Source organism: Notamacropus eugenii, chromosome 4, assembly GCF_028372415.1.
Source record: "Notamacropus eugenii isolate mMacEug1 chromosome 4, mMacEug1.pri_v2, whole genome shotgun sequence".
NCBI classification, from domain to species: domain Eukaryota; kingdom Metazoa; phylum Chordata; class Mammalia; order Diprotodontia; family Macropodidae; genus Notamacropus; species Notamacropus eugenii.
In genome coordinates this window covers 16,803,129-16,817,271 of record NC_092875.1, presented here as the reverse complement: position 1 = coordinate 16,817,271, position 14,143 = coordinate 16,803,129, and the positions used below count along the sequence as shown (strand labels likewise).

Below are 14,143 nucleotides of genomic sequence, written 5' to 3'. Positions count from 1 at the left end.
CTTCCCGCTGCCCCGTCCTTCAGGGGGCGCTGTGAGGCCGGGGTCGCTGCGCGGGCTGGGCTGGTCTGGAGCTGGCACCGCTCCGCTCCGTGGTGTTCCAGGCCAGGCCTTCCCACTGCCCCGTCCTTCAGGGGGCGCTGTGAGGCCGGGGCCGCTGCGCGGGCTGGGCGGGGCTCGTGCTAGGCTAGAGTGGGCTCGGCTCCGCTCCGTCGGGCTCCAGACCGGGCCTTCTGGTTGCCCCATCCCGTAGGGGGCGCTCTCGGGCTGGGCTAGAGTTGGCACCGCTCTGCTCCGCCGGGCTCCAGGCCGGGCCTTCCCGCTGCCCCGTCCCCCAAGAGGCGCTGTGAGGCCGGGTCCGCTGCTCCGGCTGGGCTGGGTTAGAGCTGGCTCCCCTCCGTGGGGTTCCAGGCCGGGTCTTCTGGTTGCCCTGTCCCGTAGGGGGCGCTGTGAGGCCGGGGCCGCTGCGCGGGCTGGGCTGGGTTAGAGCTGGCTCCGCTCCGCTCCGTCGGGCTCCAGGCCGGGCCTTCCCGCTGCCCCGTCCCCCAGGGGGCGCTGTGAGGCCGGGGCGCTCCTCCGGCTGGGCTGGGCTAGAGCCGGCTCCGCTCCGCTCCGCCCGGCTCCAGGCCGGGCCGCGCGCCCTCCCGGCTGCCCTGTCCCCCCCGGGGGCGGGGCCGGGGCGGGGCGGGCCGAGCGGGTCACGGCGCTGGGGGGCGGGGATAACCCCTCACGTGGAGCCGATGAAAGGGCCGAGGCGCGACGGCTCCGGGAGCCTCCTCGGAGCGGAGCCTGGGACCCACAAAGCCTCCGCCGCCGCCATGGGGCTCCTGTGACCGGCCGACCCGCCCGCCCGCCCCCGGCCCCCGCGCCGCCGCCGCCGCCGCGCCTCCCGCCGCTCCGCCTCCGCCCCGCGACTATGCCCGGCCGCCGCTGCCGCCCTCCGCGCCCTCCCGCCGCCCGACCATGAGGCCGCGCCGCCGCCGCCGCCCCCGGGCCCGGCCGCCCCCGCGGCCCCCAGGCGGCCTGCCGGGCGGCGGGGCCGGGGCCCGGGGCGCTGTGCGGCCGCTGCCGCTGCTGCTCGGGCTGCTGCTGGCGGCCTCGGGCCCCGGCGCCGCGCGGGCCAAGGAGACGGCGTTCGTGGAGGTGGTGCTGTTCGAGTCGAGCCCCAGCGGCGACTACACCACCTACACCACGGGCCTGACGGGCCGCTTCTCCCGGGCCGGGGCCACGCTCAGCGCCGAGGGAGAGATCGTGCAGGTAGGGCCGGGCCCCGCACGTGGGGAGGCTGCAGTCCTTCCCGGGCTTCCAAGGCGAGCCTCCGGACGCGCCGCCCGGGATCGCGGCCGACCTCGCTCTCCAGGCTCCGTCCCCGCAGCCCGGGCGGCGGCTCCTTAGGGGTGCCGGAGGTGTCGGGGGCGCGGCTGGGCTGTGCTTGGTGCCAGCAGCGGACAGGTCCCGGGGCTGGGTGAGCTCCGAGCCTGGGCTGCAGGACGCGTTCCTCCTCCGCGGTAGCGAGGGGGGCCGGAGGCCCCTGAGCCCCGTCTGCCGGGACGAGGTAGCCCGGGGCTGGCCGGCCTCCCCGCGGGAGAGGTGTCCGCGTTCTGCTGGAGTCCAATGGAGAGAGGAGAAGCAAACCCTGCCCTGCGCCCCCACGGCCTGGCTGGGTTGCCCGCCTCCCCCTCTTCCTTCCGAGGATTTGGGGGCCCTTCTGGGGGGGCACCCCGCTGACCCAGCCTGGTCCGGGCTCTTCCCTGGGCTGCCAGGTGGGGATCGTGCTGGTCGTCCCCTCCCTCCTGCAGGCAGACTCCGCACCTGGGCTGGGAGGACGGCTCCGCCGGGATCTCCAGGCGGCGTGCCCGTCCTCCCCCACTGCAAACAACCGGAGGGAGGGAAGGCGAGGGCTGGTCGGCCTTGGGGGACTGGGGCCGCTTCTGCAGACCCCCCCAGTTTTAGTCATGTTGTGATTACGGTCCTTAAGTATGTAAGCTTCCGTCCAATGAACGTGCTTGGTGCGTGCTCGGTGTAGGGCTAGCCCCAGACTACCCGAAGAATGCCCTCCTCGCCTCCCGGGGCCGGGGGTCACCGGTGCCAGCCCCCCAGGAGAAAGCTGTCCTCCCAGCCCGGCGGGCGGCTGTCCGGTGCGGAGGGCCAGCGCTCAGCCGGCGATCCGGTGGCCAGGCCTCCCTCCCCCGGGAGCTAATCTCTGGTTATTCATTGAATACGAAATTAGCAGTTTCAACACCCCATTTATAACTTTTATCCCTTTGTGCCGGGAGATAATGTGTGAATTTGGCAGAAGGCGGCCATTCTTTCTTCTCCGAGGAGACTTTTGAAGTGCTTATCGGAGCGCCTTTGTGGGCCATTAGCTGGCCAAAAAAACTAAGTCAACAATGGCTAAGTAAAGAGAAAAGGGCTTAAAGGGTATTTAATAAGGTTTGCCTGTTAGGCAATCGCCAGGAGGTGTCGAAAATTCCCTCGGAGCTGCTGTGGTGTCGTTAGGATGGGACCCTGCTCCCTGGCCCGGGTCCGCCGGTCACTCAGCCACCGTTCTCCATCTCGGGGGGCTGAGCACGGTCCAGCGAGTGCGTGTGCTTGTGTGTGTGTGCGTGTGTGTGTGCGCGCACATGTGTGTGCGTGTGTGTGCCCTGTGTGTACAAAGGGCAGCGCACCTCGTGTATCCTTGGTGGTAGCAGCCAGAATGTTTGGCCAGGACTCGCGCTTCAGCCCTCCACAGTGGGAAGTGAAAAGCTCTGTGCTGAAGAGGTGTGTCCGCAGGTTGGATAGGAAATAAGAAATCCTTTAGAACAGGGAGCACATCGGCATTTTACTTTAGGATAAACGTTTTAAGGCCTTCAAGCCAGATTAAAAAATATATATATATACCTACATACAGATATACATGTGTGTATATCCATGCACGTATGTGTACGTATACTTAAATATGTATACATATATGTGTATTTCTGTAAACTTTTTCTTAAAAGTCAAAACCTGGTAAGAATAGTTCAAATATGTACATATTTTAACTTCTAAGAAAAGGTCTGCCTCCTGAAACATGGCCTACAGCCTTACAGGATTGTGAGCCATCCTTTAAAAAAAGGGAAAGTTTATGTTTTGTTTGCTTCTGAAGACTGAAGTAAGGTTTCAGAACTTAAGAACTGGCATGATCTCCAGCAGACTGTTCTGTGGAGCTGCTCATGATTTAGAGAGCTGCTGTCTCTGTGAGGCTTAGGTCCCCCTGGTGTGTGTGTGTGTGTGTGTGTGTTTGTGTGTGTGTGTGTGTGTACATGTGTATATGTGTGTGTATATGTGTGCGCGCGTGTGTACACACACCTGCACCACACCGCAGCACGCTCTGCTCCTTTTGGGCGAAGGGCTGAATGATTGATTTGTTGTAACTATTCACATGTTTATAACCCTTTGCACACATTATCTCATTTGTCTTCTCCACAATCTGGGGAAGTGGGTCTTGTTGTTACCTTTATCTTACAGATGAGGAAACTGAGGTCGAGAGATGTAAAGTGACTTGACCAGGAACCTTGATAGTATCTGGGAATTTGGGTTTTCCTCTTTTCAGGCTGCATCTCATCTAGTGTATGATGGGGAGGGTGGTGACCAGAGGACACATGACTGTTCAGAGAACATTTGTAACTGTTATTTCTAGACCTTGGTGGGGGAGCACACTTCCACTTCCACCGCCCCACATCCTAAACTCATTTTCTTAGACATATTGATACATATTTCAGCATTGGACCGGTTAGTTACTGTTAATGAGCCCATTATCTGAAACTCTTTCATACTTGGCAGTGCCCATCCCAGGGCTAGTGATGTTAAATCAAGACTTGATTAAACACTGGCTAGGGGTATGGGTTTGTTAAACAAACAGAAAAAATTTGCATAACCAGAGATGAAAGAGATTGTTTTCAAGTAGAAGTGCATTTCTCTTGGAAGTCAAATATTTAGCAAGGCTTGAGAAACTCGTTAGGAGGAGTCCAGTGCTAAGTTTTTATATAACTTTTATGTTCAGTGTTTGGATTTTTGCATTTTGTATTGGTCTTAAAAGTAGAAGAAAGCAGGGGCTGTTTAAAGTTAGCTCCTTAGGGAGCCTGAGGCACCAAGGATCCCTACTACAGATACTCGCTTTCCTGCCACTGATTTGAGGAAAAATGACTTTTCTGCTCCGTCCGTGTGTCCACGGCACAGCGCAGGCCCGAACACTGGCTTTGCTTCTCTATTTTAAGTTTGGCTTTGTGGACCTCTAAAAATGGACTTGGGCTCTAATGTAACAATTGCATGCTACCAGCTGAACTGGATTTAGATTGTGCTGGATTGTTGAATGTTTTGGAGTTAAAATTAAGCATTTAGATGAGGTACATTTTTATTTTCCTCAGTTTTATGACTTGAGACTTTGCTAAATGTTGTTGTCACATGCCTGGCATTGAAGGCATTTTGTGCCTGGATCTTCTAGATTTCATGTGGCGGAAACACAACCTTTTGGACAGAAAGGAGGATGGGGAAAATTATGGTGTGTGGCTCATCTTTCCCTGTGGAATTTGAGTTATTTCCATACCTGTTGTTGCTGAGTAACAATGGTTTGTCTGGTTATTCACTGTACAGGGCCATCCCTTGCCAGGTGCAGGCGAATGGTGATTAGTGTGAGGACCATGGAGGAGACAATGCCCAGGCCTCTGGGTAACATGGAAGCTACTTGAGGGCAGGAATTGCTAGGCTTTTTTTTTTTTTTTTTAAGTCTCTGTCTCTCCTATGGCTGGAACACAGATACTATAAATTCTTGTTAATTGATTTACTAGGCTGAGATGGGGAGGACTCTCTAGTTAGTTGACAAATATTTCGCTGTCTTCTAAGTGCTTTGGGGAAGACAGAAACGTAAGGCAGTCTATTTAAAGTAGTTTTCCCCTAGCCACAGTGAGGAGAGCCAGTGTTACTCAGGAGTATGTTTTGACAGAGAATAGGTTTGGAGTTTGTGTGGAAAGTCCAGAGCCTTGAAATAGACAGAGCTTAACTTATCAGAATTTGGAATCTGCCAGGGATTGTGGGTGTTTTTATTGAGGGGAAATCTTCCACATTTGTTGACTTCTGAAAGGAGGAAAAGGACATACCTTTTGGTTTGTAATACCCTCATAAATGCTGCAGCTGCTTCAGAGAGCTTCCCCATTTTACAGCTGAGGTGCACTGAAGTGGTGTGACTTGCCTGGATCACAGAAGGGGCAAAGCCAAGACTGGAGGCCAGGTGTGTGGAGGCCCGAGATTGTAATAGTATCGAAAATTCCCTTTGGAATTCCTGGTCTCTTTTGCTGTCAGGTGTTCTGAGCGCTGAGTAGTTTTTATAATGCAGGTTCTTTTGGTGGGACCTTGAGTGGGGCATTTCATCAATTACCTGTCCCTAGAAGCAATGCCTTTAAGCTGGGCTTTGTGTTCCCGTGTAATCAATAATCGGAGCATACCCTGTCCTCAAACTTGCTCCTCTTGTCACCCTGGAATGTGGGGCTGCAGGTGGCTGCAGAAATGGTATTTGGAGTTAGAAGAATGTAAGAGACGGAGAAGGTCAACCTTTTCTTTTTCTCATTGAGGCATTAAGACCTAGGGAGTCTCAATCATGAGACCTGGAAGCGTCCCGCTCGTGATCAACCAACATGTGGGTGAAAGGACTCCCTCTCGCCTGATTTCAGGCCTCAGATCTTTCATCTGAGCCAAGCTGACCTCTGACACTTTGGGGGGCGGGGGTTGGGGGGGATACCTGCTCTATGGGTTCCCTGCCTTGGGATGAGGGCCTTGCCTTGGGATGTCCCTGTTCTTTTCTTCATTCCTTGGTGAGCCAGATGTCAGGTGTCCTTTCTCTTGGTCTTCTTAGAAAACCTTCCACTAACCTAAATGTCAAGTACAATCAGTCGGGTGTAGAGAGAATTGTAAGAGCCGGATATTCTGAAGTCATGTTGGCCTTGACGGCTTACTTTTCCTGATTGGATGAAACTTGGAGAACCTGTGCCTCTCTGGAGACCGCCTTAGACACCATTCTTGTGTATCATGGGGATTCAAAGGTGACATTTACAGTGTGATGGGGAACTTCAAGGTTACAAGGATCCAGACTTGGTGACCAGTAAGCAGAGTGATGATCCTAACTTCCGCTAATGAAAAGCTGGACAAAGTGTTTCTTTTCTCTGAGGGGCCTCTCTTATGCTTGGGACAGAACCAGAACCAGCTTAAGCATCCACCTGCCAGTTAGGGGGGAGAGGACTCTGGGACTGGGACCCATTGTCACTGACAGACTTCCTCGATGATACTGTTGCATTCATGAGGCATTGGAAAGAATTTCTGATGTGAGACACCCCTTTCCCTGGCCCCAGATATCTCAGAGCCATTAGGGAAACCTTTGATTTCATAAGTAGTGCAAGCTGGAAACCTGAGTGTTTTCCCCAAAGGGTCCTTTCCTGCCTCCACCTTCCTTCCTTGTCTTGGTTAACCAGTTGGCCCAAGCTTCTGTGGTTCGCACCTCTGTTCTAGCTAAAATAGCCACTTTTCTTTGTGGGACTTCAGGCAGCCTGGTGTGCCCCAGGGACATTGGTGCAGCAGAGTAATGCCTAGACTATCGACTTCTGTTCCTCCTGTCCCACCATGGAGGGCACATTAGCTTTACTGTTGTACCTTCTGGGCTAATGGGCCCTTTGTCGCCATCATTCCTCCCTCCTGAAGGAGGGAAATACAAATCAGACGTTCTTTGTTCTACTTGAATGAAATGTTTAAAGTCTGGCTTTTAGTTGGTATGTTGACTCATGATAGTGAGGGGGAATTAGGTCAGTTGATTCTTGGGTGGTTTTTTTTTTTTTTGGTTCAAGGAGAGAACTTGGTGTTTTTATAACTTAAGCCTGTCCTTCTGGTAGATGGTCTTCCTTCCCTTCCTCTCTTTTCCCCAGCTCCAGCAGAAGTAGCAGATGGTATTTGCTTAGAAACTTGGGGTGGCAAAGCAAACAGTTTTTGCCGGTCTTTTGAAATCAGGTTTGAAAGTCTACTAGGATGTGACCCTTTTTTGTGGTATGTGCATGTTCCTGCTAAATTGGCAGGGTTAGTTAGACTCAGTGACTGCTACACAGTTTCTCTAGCTGTAACATCAGATCATTGGATTTGAAATGAGAGAATTTGGAGTCAAATCCTGGCTCTGTTACCACCTGTGACCTTGGGGAAATCACTCTTTCTGAGCCTTGGATTCCTTCCTTGTCACATGTCAGAGCACTGTACTAGATTACAGGTACTTACCCTGGGGTCCCTGAGCTGGTTTATTTAATGTTTTGAGAACTGTATTTCGATAGAATTGGTTTTCCTTTTAATCTTATTTTATGCATCTTAAAACATTGTTTGAGAAGAAGTCCAGAGCCTTCACCAGACTGCTGGAGGGGTCTGTGAACCCCTAATGGTGAAGCAGCCCCGGCCTGGATGAATTCTCAGCCTGCCATCCTGTCATCCTTCGAGGTGGTGAGGAAGGTGCCTGCTGTATGTACCGGAGGCTGGAGGAAGGGACATCCTGAAGAGAGTTTGGGGGCAGCTCCTCTCTGGGGATAAGAGGAGGCTGATGATTTTATTTAACTTCCAGTAAAGGGCAGACTTTGCTTTTGGAAGTTTCCATGTTAAAGTGCATCTGACCACATAAGATGCACGTTGGGGCATTCCTCCTCTTCCAGGGAGGCCTTAGCTTTTGGTCACCTGTCTGATTTGTTTCAGTGTGGGCCAGGCAGAAAGCAAGTGGAGAGGAAAGGATGGAAGTTCACTTGCAAAATTGCTTCATATCTAATATGAATTCAAGTCACAGTATTGCTTCTGCCTTAGATGTTGACTCTAAAATCAGTCAAGAGGAAGGGGTAGTTGATGTTAAGAGCTGGATCCGTATTTGCACATGGGTGATCCCCCAGAGGGTTCTCATCACCCTGCTAGTATTTCAGGCAGGGAGGTAGATATGTTTGAGCATCTAGAAAACATCTGCTGTGGAATGTGCTTCCATCTTAGAAACTATTGAAGCCCTCTGCTGTGGCAGGGGCAGTGTTTGGAGATGGAGGTATATTCCTGTTGGAAATCTCACTTTGCTCATGCCTTCCGTAGAAGGCACAGATGGCTCTGGGGTGGTGTGCCTTTGTGCTTTTGGGTATGTGAAAATAGGATAGTCACATTTTGCCCTAAATATTTTATTTTGGTCAAACAAGCATTGATTAAGTCTGACACCCCTTATGTGCTGAACGGGGTATTGGCCACTAGAAATACAAAACAAAAATATTCCTTGCCAGCAAGGAGCTCATTTTAAAAACTGTTTGGGTTTTTTTTATTCTGAACTAAAAAGTCCAAATTCAAAGTAGGACAGAAGAAGATGATGCACAAGGCCAGGCATCTTTGTTGGGTAATGAATTTAACATCACTTTCAAAGCTGTCCTCCTTGTGTTTTGTTATGTTCTGTACCTTTAAAAAATGCTTCAGCGACCCTCTTCTGTGTTTCCCTTTTTCCTTTGACAACTCTATTGGCAGCTCTCCATTTTTCCCTAACTCCTTCCCCCATAACCAGTTAGCATAGTCAGGCCAAACCAGTCTAGGGTCTGCCCCTGAGGCCATGTGATTGGGCCCTTGGAATCTTCTTTGGTCCTTGCATTGATTGGAGTTCTTGAGGCTTTCAGAGTTATTTTCCTTTATATTGTACTCTGTATTAATTGTTCTGCAGTTTGCCCTGGCATGAAGGAATGCATTCTAACAGCCACCTAAAACTCTGCTGCTCATTGGGTGGCTTGAGTCTGTGGAGTTCTAGAGGAGCCCATTTGGAAGTAGGACTGTGTTGGTGCTTAAACTACCCTTAGAGAGTCCCTAGATTTAAAAACAAAGTAATCAGGTGGGGAGGGTGGCTGCTGAGCTGCTGGAGGGGCGGGGCAGACCTTGGTTCCAGTATGGAATTAGGTTCAGTTTCACCAGACTTTATAAGGGTCTCCTCTGGGCTGGCCCCTACCTTCAGGAGCTCCAGGCCACGGCTATTTCAGAGTAAACTGAGGAATTTGTCCAAATCAGTTCAGTGAACATTAAGCCCTACAGTGTGGTAGGCTTGAGGAAATACATTTCATCCTCCAGAGGTAGAGGGCAGTGACCACGCGGGACCCAGGTCAGGAGCGGGGCCCTCAGAGAGCCATTAGGAGGACAAGACTTTTTTTTTTCATCAGCACCTACCGTATGGCCTTGTACCCATTGGCTTACTAATCATTGAATGAACTGTGAAATCTAATATTCAGATTGACAATTTTCCCTTCGGAAAGGTTATAGCAGCGTTATCACCCTCCCCTATTAAGAGTGCTTTCTGTCCAACCTAAGGTTACAGCATTAAGTGTGCCTCTGCCCTTCAGAGTGTGGATGATTGAAGGCCCTGCTTGTGGTGGTAATTTTTGCATTTCCTGACTCTTGTGTTTAAATTTGCAGTCTCAACATTGCATCACCATAGGTTTTCCCATTTAATGAATATTTATGTTGAGACTAGTGCTATACCAATAGACTGGTTTCTGCCTTGATTATAGCTTGCTGTGTAGCGTGGCCAAGAATGCCCTACAGACAACAAAGTTGGCACATGCCCTTAGCACGCCAAGGACTGGCGGATGTGGTTATAAAACTTGGTGACTGGTACTTTCGTTGCCATGGCAACCTTTTTTGGGGGGGAGGAGAGGGTTCGAAAATAGCAGTGGGAATGGGGGGGCAGGGTAGCTCAGAAGCCATTTATGATTTTTCTAAGGAAAATGTTCATAGCTGCATAAGAAAACCTTGTGGAAAATAACAGGTTTAGTATACCCTTATTGAGGATGTGAATTTTATTCTCAGATGGTACTTTTCTGTAGTTGTTTCTTATTTATTGTACTCTCAATCATCTATGGGTTCCAAGTTGGGCCCTTTAGTATACAGGCAATCCCTGAGTTATGTATCTCCAGCTTGTGTAGGCATCCCCAATGCATGTTCAGGCAGCCACAGGAACTCTGTTTCCTTCCCTGCTCGCTGTTGGGAATTTCCTCGTCCACCTTCCTTCCCATCCTTTTATACTGTCAGAGTTTACTCCATGCTTAGAACAGTCACGCTTCCCTCCTCCACTCCCCCGATGGAGAAGAAATCCTCCATGCCTTGGATGGTCACGGGAGGGACCTTAGAGACGGCCAGTCTAACCCTAGTCTCAGGGAGCTGAGAATTAACAGGGGGGCGACTTGTCCAGCCTCATGCACGTAGAGGAGGGAGGACTTGAACCCAGGCCTTCGGACTCCAGGGCTCTGAATCCAGGGCTCTTAAGATCTTGCTTCTGTTGCTGCTTCTGGCAGATCTCAGCTCGGAACTCCAGATGGATTTCCTTAGGAAAATATTTCTTGTGGTTAGGAACACAATCTAGTTCCATTCTTATACAGTAAACCTCAAATGGACAGGCAACATATTACAGTATAAGGTTGTCCTGACTCATGACCTGAGTTCAAGTCTTATTTAACACACATTAGCTGTGTGACCACAGGCAAATTTCCTCATGTCCCAGGGCTCTAGAGACTCTTATGGCTATAAATTGTAGGACAGTTAACGTTTTACATCAGTAGAAGGCTTTCCTGGCTGGAGAGCTCCCTGCACCATGGACATTACAGATCCCCACCAAAACCATCTCAGCTGCTGGGATGACTGAATGAAATCATGATCACTCAGAATCACTGAATTTTCAGAACCATTGACCAGTCAGTCTAAGCAACAAAACCTTGAAAAGTGTAGCCATTCTGAAGGAAAATCTTTCTCCCAAGGCTTTCTCTTTGCCTTAAACAGGCCATTAAACATGATTGAGTTTCTTGACAGCTCTGGGTCGCCATCACCAGTCTGTTGTCCTGTGCTGGAGCGAGGCCATCCATGCCTAGTGAAGTGAGAAGGGCGCTTTGACCCAATGTGGCCCATGTGGCCCAGTCAGCCTGTGAGACTTTATTATTTATCTGTTTCTTCTTTTGGTGTCCTTCCTGCTTGTGATGTGTTTCCCCATAGCAACCCTTTCTCGTTTCCCTACTTTTCAGGTCTGTTAGTTATGTCTTAAAAAAAAAATCCATAGTCTTTAAGTGGTTGAGGAGGCCCTTTTAACACTCTCATGAGCAAAAGTGCATAAAGTTGAGTTTTACCACTCAGAAATGGGGATACATTAGAAGGCTGATGTTTTGAGCCCCCATCAGTGAGGGGTACGTGTACATCAAACACATGGTAGGTGGGCTAAAAAGAAGCCAAGCTTTTGTGGACTGTCTTGGGATCACAACCACTTATTTGTGTGAGAAATCCAGTTCTTAACACCTGACAATGAAATCAGTGAAAATGCATCTATTAAGGAATCTCATCATCGGAAAATCTCATCATCCTGCAAGATCAATCACCTTGGTCTTCAAGTCTGTAGTCTTTGACCTTCCAGAGCCCTGAGCTTCAAGGAGGGGACCCAGATGAACCATCTCCTCATTGCTCACTCAGCAAAACTCTGGATGTCTTTGGACTTCTCCTTCATGCCTGTGCTTCTGGCTGTCCTCTGCCAGTCAGTCTGTATCTTGTTTGGGCAGTTAGGGGGCTCAGTAAGTAGAGTGCTGGGCCATCTTCTTGAGTTCAGACACTTAAAAGCCGTGTGCCCCTGGACAAGTCAGTTCACCCTGTTTGCCTCAGTTTCCCCACCTGTCAAATGAGCTGGAGAAGGAAATGGCCGACCACCCCAGTGTCTCTGCCAAGGGAACCCCAAGTGGGGTCATGGAGAGTCAGACACGACTGAAACACCTTAGCAACAACAACAACACCGTTTGTAGGCTGCTTTCCCGCTAGATTGTTATTGTTTGGAGGGCAGAGACCGCCTTTTGTCTCCTGCTCCCAGAGGCTGAGCGCTACACCTGGCCTGGAGAAAGTGTTCAAAATCGGGCAGGCAGCCGAATTTGGGGAGACAGCACATCGAACAGCATTCCCCTGCAGGGCTGGCAGCATGGCTCCAGTGACTTGAGTGGGGCAGGTGCTAATGGCTGGTAAGCTGGAAGGCCTAGTGGTCGGACAGCTTTAGGTAAGCCTCATGGCTCCCTGTCCTCTTGGAATGACCACTCACCTATGCAGTGTGGTGTCCATGACCATCCTGCTGGGAGGGGTCTTCTCTTCCCCGCAAACACCAAGAAATCTTGGAACACAACTCATTTCCAAGTGGGAACTGCCTAGATTCACCTGAAAATAACTGTTTTGGTACCTTGGCATAAATACAGTTTTCAATATGTTTATAAGGTCTTTAAATCTGTTTCCAAAAGAGTGGTGTTTTGCAATACCTCCAAGGTGTTGCCAATTATCTCAAAATCAAGCTACAAAACTAGCCAAAAAGCTAAATTTACTTTTAATTACAAGAAACAGCAAAATTCCATATGAAGCAAATTAGGATCTCATGCAGTAGGAAGGGCTGGCATAGAACTCAGTGAGGGATAATACTTTAGCTTCCATGCTGCATTGGTATCCATGCAGTGTCAAGAAATCTAGAGCAAGGTCCCCAGCATTTGGGCAGAGGATTTGGGGGGGGACATGGGCAGGGGTTATAATTATATTAGAAGACTCTGTCAACAATTATATCGGTAAAATGACGAACATGCCCAGACCCTTTGAACCAGAGTCCCCTTTATTGGGCTTATACCCCCAGAAAGCCATTGAGAAGAAAAAAGTCCTCATGTGCTCCAAAATATTGACAGCAGCACTTTCTGAGATAGCTAAGAATTGGAAACAAAGCAGAAGCCTGTCACCAGATTGTGGCACATGAATGTAAATAGAATACGACTGTGCTGTAAGAAATGAGGTGTGCCAGATGCAAACAAAGAAGCGTCAGAAGAGCCCCGAACTGATGCAGAGCTGAGAAGGCAGTAGACCCGGTGACCACCGCAGTTTAAATGGAAAGAAGAAAATGACAAACCAAAAAGTCAAAAGTGAATGACAAAATTATAAGGATCAAACAGTATCTGAATAAAGAGATAAGGTGCCCTCCCCCCCTTTCGGAAGTGGGAAGTCCACAGATGTTACACATTGTTCATGTGTTTGGACTTGTTCAATGTTGTGCTGATAAATAGTATTTATCATATGGCATGACTCTCTGGGAGGGGGAAGGATACTTGGGATACCAATAGTGATATTAGAAACAGAAGACATCAATAAAAGCTTAGAAAAATAGAAGTATTGGGTAGATTGTGATTTGTAGGATTGAAAGAAAAATCAATCAACATTTATTTAGTACCCACTACATGCCAGACTCTGTACTAAGTGGTGAGGATGCAAACAAGAGGCAGAAGATGGTCCCTGCCCTCCAGGAGCTCCTAGTCTGATGGGGGAGACAACATGCAAACACACACACACACCCCAAGCTCTACACAGGATAAAAAAAGAAGCCATCCACAGAGAGAAGGCAATAGAATTGAGAGGAATTCCTATCGAAAGTGGGATTTTAGTGGGTACTTACCAGAAGCCAGGGATGTCAGGAGTCGTAGTTGAGGAGAGAGAACATTCCAGGCACAGGACAGCTGTGGAGAATGCTGGGGCCAAGAGATGGAGAGTTTTGTTCATGGACCAGCCAGGAGGTTGTCGCTGGATTCACGAGCACCTGTGGGGTGTAAGGTGTTGGAAGGTTGGAAAAGTAAGAGGGTGCAGATTATAAAGGGCTTTGAAGGCCAAACAGAACATCCTGTTTGATCCTGGAGGCCATAGGGATCCTCAGGAGTTTAGTGAATAGAGGGGTAAAGTGATGGACCCACCTTTAGTGACTGAAGGATGGATTGGAATCTGGAGAGATCTGAGGCAGGCAGCAGCAGTAGTCTAGGTGGGAGGGGATGAGGGCCTGCACTAGGGTGCATATGGCAAAGGTAGAATCGTCAGGCTTTGGCAACAGATTGGACGTGGCAAGTAAAAAGATAGTGAGGAGTCCAGGATGACTCCTAGGTTTCTGGTATTGAATGATGAGTGAGAATGGTGTTGTCCTTCACAGAAATAGGAAAGGGAGGAGTAGGGGAGGATTTAGGGAGAAAGATAATGAATTCTGTTTTGGACTTATTCTAAGATATGTATTGTACATGCAGTTTGAGATGTCCAAAAGGCTGGTGGTAGAAGTGAGGTATGAGATGTTGGG

The 14,143-nt window shown here is 50.0% G+C and overlaps 1 protein-coding gene across 1 annotated transcript in view; it reads left to right on the top strand.

The window, feature by feature from the left end:
* Positions 1 to 1,062: 1,062 nt before the first annotated feature.
* The window catches only part of ZNRF3 (zinc and ring finger 3), a 194,598-nt gene continuing 181,517 nt past the window's right edge, over positions 1,063 to 14,143 (top strand). The window contains exon 1 of the mRNA XM_072600061.1: positions 1,063 to 1,254. The gene's annotated coding sequence lies outside the window, so the exon portion shown is untranslated. The remainder of the gene's footprint in view (positions 1,255 to 14,143) is intronic.